General features: G+C 34.1%; 1 long non-coding RNA gene across 2 annotated transcripts; it reads right to left on the bottom strand.

Annotated features, from left to right (window-relative positions):
- Positions 1-3,949: 3,949 nt before the first annotated feature.
- On the bottom strand, positions 3,950-9,629 carry LOC111201963. Of its 2 annotated transcripts, XR_007323885.1 has the most exons (3): positions 5,401-9,629; positions 4,727-5,328; positions 3,950-4,366 (listed from the first exon to the last, which is right to left on the bottom strand). It is a non-coding gene; the product is annotated as an uncharacterized LOC111201963 (long non-coding RNA). The 2 variants fall into 2 exon arrangements; XR_007323884.1 differs by having other exon boundaries at positions 4,727-9,629.
- Between the last annotated feature and the right edge of the window lie 1,646 nt (positions 9,630-11,275).

The following is an 11,275-nucleotide window of genomic DNA, read 5'->3' as shown; positions in this document are numbered from 1 at the left end:
CCTTTTTATATTCCCACTTTATTTATTTCTGATTATTTTAATTCTTTTTCTTTTCTGTTTCTTGTTACACAGATTTTTATTGGATAACAATTAACGTGTTAATCTTTTTCTTTTTTCTCAAAACCGTATTTATCTGAACGATACAATTGTCTAATAGAGAAAATCTTGCTTAGAAAGTTTAATATATTTTTTTAATAAATATATCTAAATTTGTTTTTTCTTACAACAGGGAACATCTTTAATTATATTACATTATTTTTTGTTGGAGTATACGTAAAATAAGATGCGTTATCAAGATGCATGTGTATTTTATATGTGTGCTTGTAGACATCTACGGGCCCACGTCATTTGCAACACTTATTTTTATGCTGAAATTAAATAAATTAATCTATATAGTAGATTCATGAGAACTTTGGTTTTATAATAAGTTGGAAAGAGACGCTATGTTGCCCTTTTTATATATGATCTTGTTGTGGAGCAGTTTTGATTTAGTTTCAGATTTTAGAAATTTCTCTTTTATATAAAATATTTAAGCGTGTGATAAAGTATTGTTTTATCAAGTTTACTACAGTTTGAGTTTCCATCTGAATTTAGCTGTCTAACTAAAATTTATAAGTAATTTAAAAAATATTTTATAACTCAACGTAAGGTTAGATAAAATATCAGAATCCGAAATATTAAAGTGAACCCGACCCAAAAAAGTAATATCAAACCTGAACCGGACTTGTCAAACACAAACACCCGAATGGATCCAGATTTTAATACTCGGAAAATTAGAATCGAACCCGACCCCAACCAAAATAGTTTGAGTATCCGAAATATCCAAATCATAATTGTATACTTAAATATTTTGATTATTTTTAGAGCTAATATACAAAGAATTTTCAAAATACCTGAAAATATTCGAAAAAACTTTATCCAAAATAGCCAAAAATAAATATCTCAAAGTAATCAAACTATCTAAAATATATACCAATTTTCCCCCCAAATATTCTAACTGAATCAATTTTCTTATTACTTTTAGATATTTAGTCATATAATATTCAGATTTATATGTTATATTATTTTTTATTATTTAGATTTAGAAGATTTTAAGATATATTTGAATTTTTAGTTTTAAAAATAATTTAAATGGGTACTCAGAGCCCAAATCGAACCTAAAGAATCCAAATCAAACCCGAACCGAAATTTATAAATACTCTAATAGAATTAAACTTTTACTGCCAAAAACCAAAATCCAAATATATCCGAAACAAACCCAAATGGATATCCGAACGCATATCTCTAACTCAACTTGGAATTTTTCTTTGATTGTCATAGAAATTACTTTAAAATACTTTAAAGTACATTGATTTATCATCAAATCTCTTAAACTATATAATCATAAAATTCACAGATTTAGACAAATATTTCATAAGGAACCATATATTATAATAAATGTTCATGATCAGTCACACACTTCAGTGCACCAATCTTATAAACCTTATGCTGCGAGAAGTATAAAATAGAATGTAAATTGTGTCCTTTTTATTCATGTACGAGATAGTGTTTATATACAAAGAGGATTTCCTAAACCTATGGAGATTAGTACCATAGATAAATACAATACAAATAGTTATCAACTGGTAGTGTAGTATCAACTTCAGTTTGTTCAACAGGTGGGGAAGAAGTAGTAATTACCGGTACAGTAGTATCACTGGAGGTTTCCGGTGGAGTGGCAATGATCGGTTCAGACAGGATCTGAGAAGGAGGAAATAACCATTCATCATCTGCAGCATCTGGTTGATATACAGGTGGTGTAACATAGGTTGTGTCTGGAATTCCTGGGAACTGATCTTCAAGAAAGACCACATCACGACTCGCAAAAAATTCATTGCTTTCAAGATCATATAGTTTCCAGGCTTTCTTCCCATAAGGATACCCAACAAAGAGGCACTTGCGGCTGCGATCACTAAACTTATCTCTGTTGCGAGGACGGCGTTGGGCGTAGCAGAGACAGCCAAAGATACGTAGTGAGTCGTAAGAGGGATTGGAACCGTGTAGTAACTCGTAGGGGGTACTGCCAGAACGACAGATGGTGTTCTACCAATGAGATGTGCTGCGGTGAGGATGCTGTCGCCCCAAAAAGTAACAGGGAGCTTTGCTTGAAAGAGGAGAGCACGTGCAATGTTGAGGATGTGACGGTGCTTGCGTTCTACACGAGCATTCTGCTGGGGTGTATCAACACATGAGGTCTGGTGTTCGATTCCATGCTGTCGGAAGTAAGAGGATAAGACCATGAACTCAGTGCCATTATCTGTTCTGATTGTTTTGACTTGTTTCCCGAACTGTCTTTCGCTCATAACACAAAAGTTCTTGATCAAGTTTTGGACTTCTGATTTTTCCAACATAAGATATGTCCACACAGCTCTAGAGTAATCATCAACTATGGTAAGAAAATAATCAGCTCGACTTGACGAGAGTGTTCTAAATGGACCCCAAACATCACAGTGTATTAAAGAAAAAGGCTCCAAAGCTTTATTATAACTATCATGAAAAACTGATCGTGTTTGTTTGGCACGAAAACAAATATGACATGAATGTGATTCCTCAAAATTAACTTTTAAACTGGAAAGCACAGGTAATGTAGAAAGCACTTTGTAGGATGGGTGACCAAGTCGTCGATGCCATAGGACTGTAGGAGAAATTGATTTCGCTGAAGTCTGATGTGCACGAGCAACTCTCACACCCTTGAAGTAGTACACCTCCTCTCGTTCTTCACCGGTTTCAATCAGAGTCCTCGTAAAACGGCCCTGTAAAATACAAAGAGTGTCAGTAAAGATAACAATGCAGCCGGTTTGCTTCAGTAGTCTCGATACCGAGATCAAAATGCAATTGAAGTTTGGCACATAAAGAACATTTAGAAGTTTGTAATCTTTGGAAGGAGACACTCGGCCAATCTTTGTAGCACGCGAGTCCGTTCCATCTGGGAATGTAACCGCATATGGTATGATATCAATTGCATCTTGTAATAGAGACAAGTCGCCTGTCATGTGGATGATGCACCCGTATCTATAATAACATCAGAGAGATCAGTTTTACCAGACAAATGGTCAGTTGAGAGTTGTGATTGCTGTTACTGAAGCAGGCTGATGAGGGCTGAAATATGATCATTTGTAGAAGAAGACGCCGGAGCACTAACGGAGGCAGATGTAGCATTTACGCGACCACGTCCACGGCCTCCAGAGTTAGAAGATCTACCACCGCGACCCCTGTTTCCAGAGAAGTTCTGAGAAGAGTTGCGATGTTGTTGTTGTTCTAGGAACCATTCCGGATAACCATGTAGGAGAAAACATTCCAAAGCTTCATGACATGTACGCTTACAATGCGTGCAGTAACGATTAGGATCACGACTTCGGGACACAGCAGCTGCGGCAGTATTATGAGCTGTAGATAGGTCTGTTTTGACTGAGAACCCTACTGTGTCTTGCTTTGTATCAGCGGCTCGCATGTTGTTGATGTTCTGTTCAGCTCTAATAACTCTGGAGTACACGCACTACAAGAAAACAAATCTGTTGCAAGGGAAATAAGCATCGCAATTCCGTTGCAAATCGCCATTTGCGAGATTATTGCGAGGAAACGTATTCCGTTGCAAATCGCTCGTCGTAAATAAAAAACGCTCACAATATCCTTGCAAATTTGCGAGAAAAAAAATTCCGTCGCAAATTTGCAAGAGAATACTTTGCCTCACAAATTTGCAACGGAAAGTGGTTCCTCGCAGATTTGCGATGGAAAATGGTTCCTCACAAATTTGCGATGGAATATGGTTCGTTGCAAATTTGCCACGGAAAATGGTTGCTTTGCAATAGATTTATGACAAACTGTTTCCTCGCAAATTTTTTGAAAAGTATTAAAAATATATAAATAATTTTCACTATTATTTACATTATCAAAAACTAAAAATAGAAAATCACAAAATGCAATTAAAATATATAATTTATTAATTTTTATTTACAAAATAATTGAATTTGGATTACAAATCAAAGTAGTTTTAAACAATTAACCTAATTAAAAAATTATACAGTTCACACCTAAACCTAAAGCCCTAACTACTCACGCCTCCGTCTCCGCCTCCACCTCCTTTGACGTCTCCGGCAAACGCCACCAGTACTCCAGCGACTTCTCTGTCTAACACCACCAACCCTACGTGACCACGCCTTGTCTTGTCCGCGTCCGCCTCCACCGTGAAGCTTTTCTGCCTCCTCCGCCATTAAGATTTTCTGCCTCGTCATCCACGTTCCGCCACCGCTCCTCCATGCTCGCCACCGGCGACCACTGATTCGTCACGCCACCACTGCCGACTCATCACATCACCACTTTCTCAGATCTGGAAAATAAAAAAAACATTAAAGTGAGGCTTATTGAACTGAGAATTTGAAAGAATTTTATATTTTCTTTAAATCCCCCCTTATTGAATCAAGGACTTATAGAAACTCTACTAAATCCCCTCTTATTGGATTAGCTATTCATACAAATCCCGTAAAATTCCCCCTTATTGAAAAATGAGAATTTCATCAATGGATTTTATCAAAAGTTATTTGGGATGGTTTGAGAAGTAATTCATAGTTAAAATCCAGTTGTGACAAATACCACCTTATGAGATGGTTTTTGATAAAACAGAACAGTTCTTCCATTTTTTCGTTTAGACTTCTAATGGCGATAAAAAAAATGGAGAAAGTAATAGAACCAGTTGGAATTGCTGGTATGGCGATTAAAAAGCTGCTGGAATTTTTAGTCGGCTCCTCCTAGTGTTATCTGCTTTGTGCCGATCGGAAAGAGAAGATTTCACCTGGAAGAAGCTCCTGTAAATCTAAAAGGGAATTGTCTTGAAAAGGAGTAGAATATGGTCGGAGAAGAATCCGACGAGTTCAAAGAGTTGGATCGAGTAGACCATAAAGATGAAGTCAAAATAGGATAATTGGGTTCGTCACTTCGGAAACTGTATTAATATTTTAATTATAAACCAATCATCTTAACTTCTGACCTCTTCGTTAATAGTTTCCGGTGAATACTTCGATCTCGGATTCTCGATGAATCAAGTGGTTCATGTCTGTTAAAAGTCTAATTGGGTTTTGTATTCATAAAAGTTACAACCAGAAAAAAAAAATGAAGGCACATCTCACTCTGATACGTTGTGTACACATCCATGTAACACCCAAGTCTAAACTAGCTAACCTTGAGGCCAACTCTATTTAGAAGTTTCACTGAACAGTGTCGATAGTATGCAATGTCTTCATGTTGAGTTTTTTGGTAGTCATCAATTGTAGGCTCTACACAGCTGTTCATCCACTGTTTGCAAACATATATGTAAATTAACGAACCATATGTAGATATACAGTTGGAGTATTATCTCACTTTTACCTTCACATTTCATTTCATTGCCTCACTAACCTTCTGTTTTGCTTTAAGGTTAGATTCTTTCTTGGTTACTGGTCATATTATATAATTCAGGGTTGTTCTATTTCTCTTATGGAGATTGATAGGCTGCTTGAGGATAATAAAAAGCTCAGGAATCAGTCGGAGTCTATTGATCATAGCACAGAGGAAAAGAAGAGTGTAAATAAAGTAGAGAGTGAGGCTCGAGTCTATTGATCATATCACAGTTGGAGTCTATTGGACATGTTTATGTTATTGAGCATGGAGGACCATTGTGAAACCATAAAAAAACTATAGAGGTAGAGAGTGACGCTCGATTTCATTGGGTTCTCCCTGTGTACTGTTACAATAAATCAGTATGAACACAAGACGACAGTTTGGAAAGTTTATATTGTTTTGTTATTTTATTTTTAAATTCTACCAAAATCACCTATTTAAATTCCCACCAAAATCTCCGAAACCCCACCAAAATCTTTAAATCCCATCTAAATTCTATCAGATCTAAAATCCCAAAAAACTTTTGAAAACCTAAATCCAATAAGCCCCCCAGCCTTAATAGATTTTAAAACAGAGGAGTGTAAGAGAAGAAACAAAATACATAAATCTCACCAACGATTGTTGATGCTTGCTCTGTCTTTTTTTCATTGAGGAGATGAGAAGAAGAGAAATAGAAGAGATGATGAGAGAGGAGAGAGGAGAAGAGGAAGCATGAAGTCTCGACCGGGACGAGAAGGAAGAAAAAGAAAAAGAAAATATTAAATCAAATACATTAATTCCTTCCTTTAGATTGACACTTGTCAACGACTGAGATTAATAATGAGTGATCCACCTTTTACAATGTGAACCAATGAAAAACAGTGACGAAGATTAACAAAAGATTGATTTAATGCCATTGGATCAAAAGTTATCAATAGTCAGAGATTATCGAACTACAAACTGTGTTTTTGTTTAATAATTATTTTAGAAATTGTAATTTTATTGTTTAACTAATTTTATTTATATAACAGTTATAAATTTTATAATGTTAATGATATATCACATTAACAAAAGTGACAAGATTTTATTTTTTAATTTGAGTTTAGGATATATGATTTGGGTATGGTTTATATTTGGAGTTTGTGGTTTGGATTTAAGATATGAAATTAAAATTTTAAAATATGAAAATTTGAGTTCAACCTTTAAATTTTAGGTTATATTAATATATTAAAATTTTAAATATAAGGTTAATGTTTATGATTAAATATTATTTGGAGTATTAGGTTTGGGGTTTAAAGTAAAATTTTAGGATATTATTTGAATTTTCTTGATTATTAGTTATGTTAAAGTTTTGGTGTTTAAATTTTAAAAGATTAAAGTTGGTGTTCGGATTTTGGTGATTAAATTTGAGATATAGTGTTTGGGATAAATGTGTTTTAGGGTTTATGGTTAAAGTTTGGAAATAGATATATAGTTTGAGATTAAGTTTTAATCAAACATTTAGTTTTATAAGTTTTTATTTAAGATTAAGAGTTTAAGTTTTCAAACATTATAAAGTTGATTGTATTAGAGTTTAAATCATCACTAGTTTTGGAATTTTCATTTTGAGTTGGAAAAAATGAATTTGCAAGGGAAATGCAATGGATTCCTCACAATTCTCTCACAAATTTGCGATTTGCAAGGGAATTGGAATTGCAAGGATTCCCTTGCAAATTCATAAATAGTGTATTTTAGGGTTTCGTTTGAGGTTTTCTTATGTTTTTGGTAGACTAAATGTATTTACTAGTTAGTGATTCGATTCAAAACAAATAATTAATGTGAAAGTATGCTTAACATTTTCCGGAAATTTAGTTGACGTATATGAGTTATATACGTCATAAGGGTTTGATGTTACTTACTTGCAATAACAAATTAAGTGTTGGGACTTAAGTTCTTAACTATGGTTAATTAAATTTCTGAAAATGTTTTTTGACTAATATTTAAAACACTAAATGATTCAATAAAATGTGTTATCCTACACCAAAATCCTTGATGAAACCCAAACCATTTAAGTTTGGAAAAATGGATTTGCAAGGAAATTGCAACGAGTCTCTTGCAAATCCCTTGCAAATTTGCAAGGGAAATTGAATCTCTCGCAACTTTGCATTGGATTTGTGAGGAATCCATTGCAAATCCCTTGCTAATTTGCGAGTGCTTAGGTACTCTCGCAAATTTGCAAGAGAATTGCGAGGGATCCTTTGCAAATTCCTTGCAAATTCATAAGTCAATCATTTTAGGGTTTTGTTTGGGTGTTTGGTATATTTTTGTTGAATTTATATGTATTTTTTATTTATTGTTTGAAAATATAATTAACGTGAAAATTTGTTTCAATTTTTTTAGAAATTTAGTTGATGTGTATTTATTGTATAAATTATAGAGTTTTGATGTTTAGTACTTCATAATATTAGTTCAGGTGTTGGAAAATATTTATCCAGCGAATATATTGATGTACTTGTTAAACACTAAATATTTTAATTAATTTTTTTATTTATAATTTTATTTGATTTTGTGATAGAAATGTCAAAATGTACATATCATGCATCTTCTTTGCAAATCCATTGCAAATTTGCGAGGGAATTGTGAAGAAACAAGATAGTCAGACAAAATTCTTGCAAATCTCTTGCAAATTTGCGAGAGAAATTTTTCTCGCAAATTTGCAAGGAATTTGCGAGGACTCTGTAACTTCCCTTGCAAAATCTCTCGCAAATTTGTGAAAGAATATATTCCCTCGCAAGTCTCTCGCAAATTTGCGAGGGAATATATTCTCTCGCAAGTTTGCGAGAGATTTACGAGAGTTTAATTTTTTTTTTCTTGCAATTCCGTTGCAAAACTGTCGCGAATTTGCATGGAACATTTTCTCTCGCAAATTTCCCTCGCAACATGCATGTTTTCTTGTAGTGACGATGTTTAGATCAGGAAGAGGGTCTTCGTCAATGATTTGAGATTGTATAGCGTTGAATCTCACTTCATCGAGACCGAAAAGAAACTTGTGAATTTTAGCATCTTCTCGTTCTTTTTCAAGATATGCAGCAGCAGCACACATATAGGACATGGAAGGCTTGAAGTTCTGAATTTATTCCCATAGCTTAGAAAGACGGCCGTAGTATTCAAGAACAGATTGACCATTCGGTTTGCAATTAGTTATTTCATCCTCAAGGAGATGCTTGCGGACGGCATTCTTGACTGAGAAACGTTGTTTGAGAGAATCCCAAAGCTTCGAACCATCTGCAACGTGAGACACAGTTGAATGAACTTGGGGATCGATTGACGTACGGATCCAGCCAACTATCATTGAGTTTGTAGAGGTCCAGAGGGCAAGATCAGGGTTAGACGTCGGCTTAATAATTGAGCCATCGATAAACCCGATCTTTTGTTTGGCTTGGAGAGAGTTCCAAAGCTCTGTTGCCCACTCAGAGTAATTATCTCCTTGGAGAAGCACCGGTGTAATTAGGGCACCAGGATTGTCAGAGTGGTGCAGGACGTAATGAGAGTCTGATGTAGAACTCTCCATAGTAGAAGAATTAGAAGAACTCGATGTTGAAGTCATAGATGATGATCAACTCGATTTTTGATATAGTAGTATTTAGTAAGCAAGGAAGCAGAGAAAGATCAAGGGTCGTGTCTTAGCTCTGATACCATAAAATAGAAGGTAAATTGTGTCCTTTATTCATGTACGAGATAGTGTTTATATACAAAGAGGATTTCCTAAACCTAAAGAGATTAGTACTATAGATAATTACAATACAAATAGTTATCTTTATCTCCAAGGTACATCCTTTATTTCTATAAAGTATCACAAACAGTAAACCTCATAACCTGTTAAATTTTGAAAATGTTCAAATGATCATATTCATAGGAATAATATCTGATTTCCTTTAGAAATCGAAGGTCTTCAAATCTTCGTAATCGTAATTATTTTAACACCGTTTCCTTGCATGATTTACTATTTACTAATTACAATTTGAAACACTTTTGGTTTGCGTCTTTTGTAGACAAACAATTTCAGTGTAGACCTTGATTAGTATGTTTTTTTATTGGTGATGAGATAGGCAGACGTTTAATTAAAAATATACACGCGTTTGTAATGTAAATGAAATGCAATTTCATATGTTGACAATTAGCAAAAGTGGTTGTTTTAAGATCTCAGATGTATTTTCTAATGCTTGATTCTTCCAAAACGAAATCATAACTTAGGTTATAGGAGTAGTATTTATGTTAGGAATACATCGAAAATAAGATGAAGAAGAGTATATATTACGTTGGAAATCAGCAACAAACAAATTTTCTACTAGTGATACTAATCATGAAATTGAGAATTTTCTTAGGTGAATGCTTGAGCGAGGCATAGGTAAATTCAATTATTTCAAAGTAGTTTTGAATTAGAAGCATAATGTCATAATTCAGAATATTAATTTAACTATTCAAGTATGGTGGTCCAAATAAGATACATTATATTGACTATAATAGAGTTCTGCCTAGAACGTGGTGATAAAAGTTGCTATTATTTAGAAAAGACGTGTTAGCGATTTCTCCTCGTAAACTAGAATTTTAGAAAGATAAATGCTAAAAATTTTACTTGTTTCAGATTAATTTTGAGTTATATACACATGAAAACTTAATAATCTGTAAAAATCGTATATTCTAGTTTTTATTCGAGTATTGTTAAGACAACAAACTTTTCATAAATAGAAAGCCTATATCATTTTCCAAATTAGTGGCTCTTGGTTTCAACTTCTCATTTCTTTGGTGATGAAAAAGGTCATATGTTAATGTGTCACATGTTTCTCAATGCATTTTTCATAAGATGTCTATATAAGGTTGCCGTTGTTAAATGATGTGGCTAAGATAAATAATGAATCTGGAAGGAGGAAACTAAACAAATACTAAAAGTTAATGTTTCAAAACGTGTTGGGATGGCCGGTGGTAGTGCTGCTGCCGGCTGCCGCCATTGCCGCTCATCGTTCGGTTACATTTTATTTTCCTATATGTTGATTAGTGATTATGGTATCCAGTGTAACCGGAACTTTTCTTCTTTGCTGTATAAAGAATGTATATATAATATATAACAAAGTTTGCGTGAGGTTGTAATTTGTCTTTTTTTCAACTTGTACTACTGTTTTCACTTTGAGCCATTCTTGCAAGTTCATGTTATTAAACAGTACAACACCTAAACTACATGTCGTTTATTAATAGTGCCAATATTTGAAACATGAATCGATATTTCCATTAATAATTATAGAAAAATGTTAGCAGTTAAGCAAAATAGAAGATGTGGTTCCAAATATATGTAAGCAAACTAAACAGGATATTGAATCAACGCACCATACTGCTCGATGCACACAAAATCAATCATAGAAATGGTGTCCACCCAAAGAAAGCAAGTTTGATGATCAAATGGCTATCGTTATAGCATAACGGGTCCATACATAATAAAAACAAAGTCTAATACGGTTTCGTTTTTCTCCAAGTTATAACACATCACTAAGAAATAATGAGTATATAATGAATGACGTGGTAGGCCAGGAAAGGGTAGATAAAACATGAGATATTTGAGAGAATGGAGGATCCGGGCAGTAGCACGTGATTTAACCAACCAACTGATGACTGACTGGCGTGACCATTGCAGCCATGTGTGGTTGCTCTCTTTTTCCATTCTTTCCAACCACATAATTTTGTTGTCTTTCAACGAAAATTAATTAATAGGTCGCATTCTTATTCGTTTCAATTTCGTATGGTTCAATTCACTAATCTATATATATAAATATGTTGGTATCTCTCCTGCTTTGCCACGTAGAAAATCGTTGTCGTTCGCTGCAGAGGCGACACGTGTCCGACACAACATTAT

This window comes from Brassica napus, chromosome C5 (assembly GCF_020379485.1).
Source record: "Brassica napus cultivar Da-Ae chromosome C5, Da-Ae, whole genome shotgun sequence".
In the NCBI taxonomy this organism is placed as follows: Eukaryota; Viridiplantae; Streptophyta; class Magnoliopsida; order Brassicales; family Brassicaceae; genus Brassica; species Brassica napus.
Note: the sequence above shows the minus strand (reverse complement) of the source record. Positions and strands in the feature narration are given on the sequence as shown.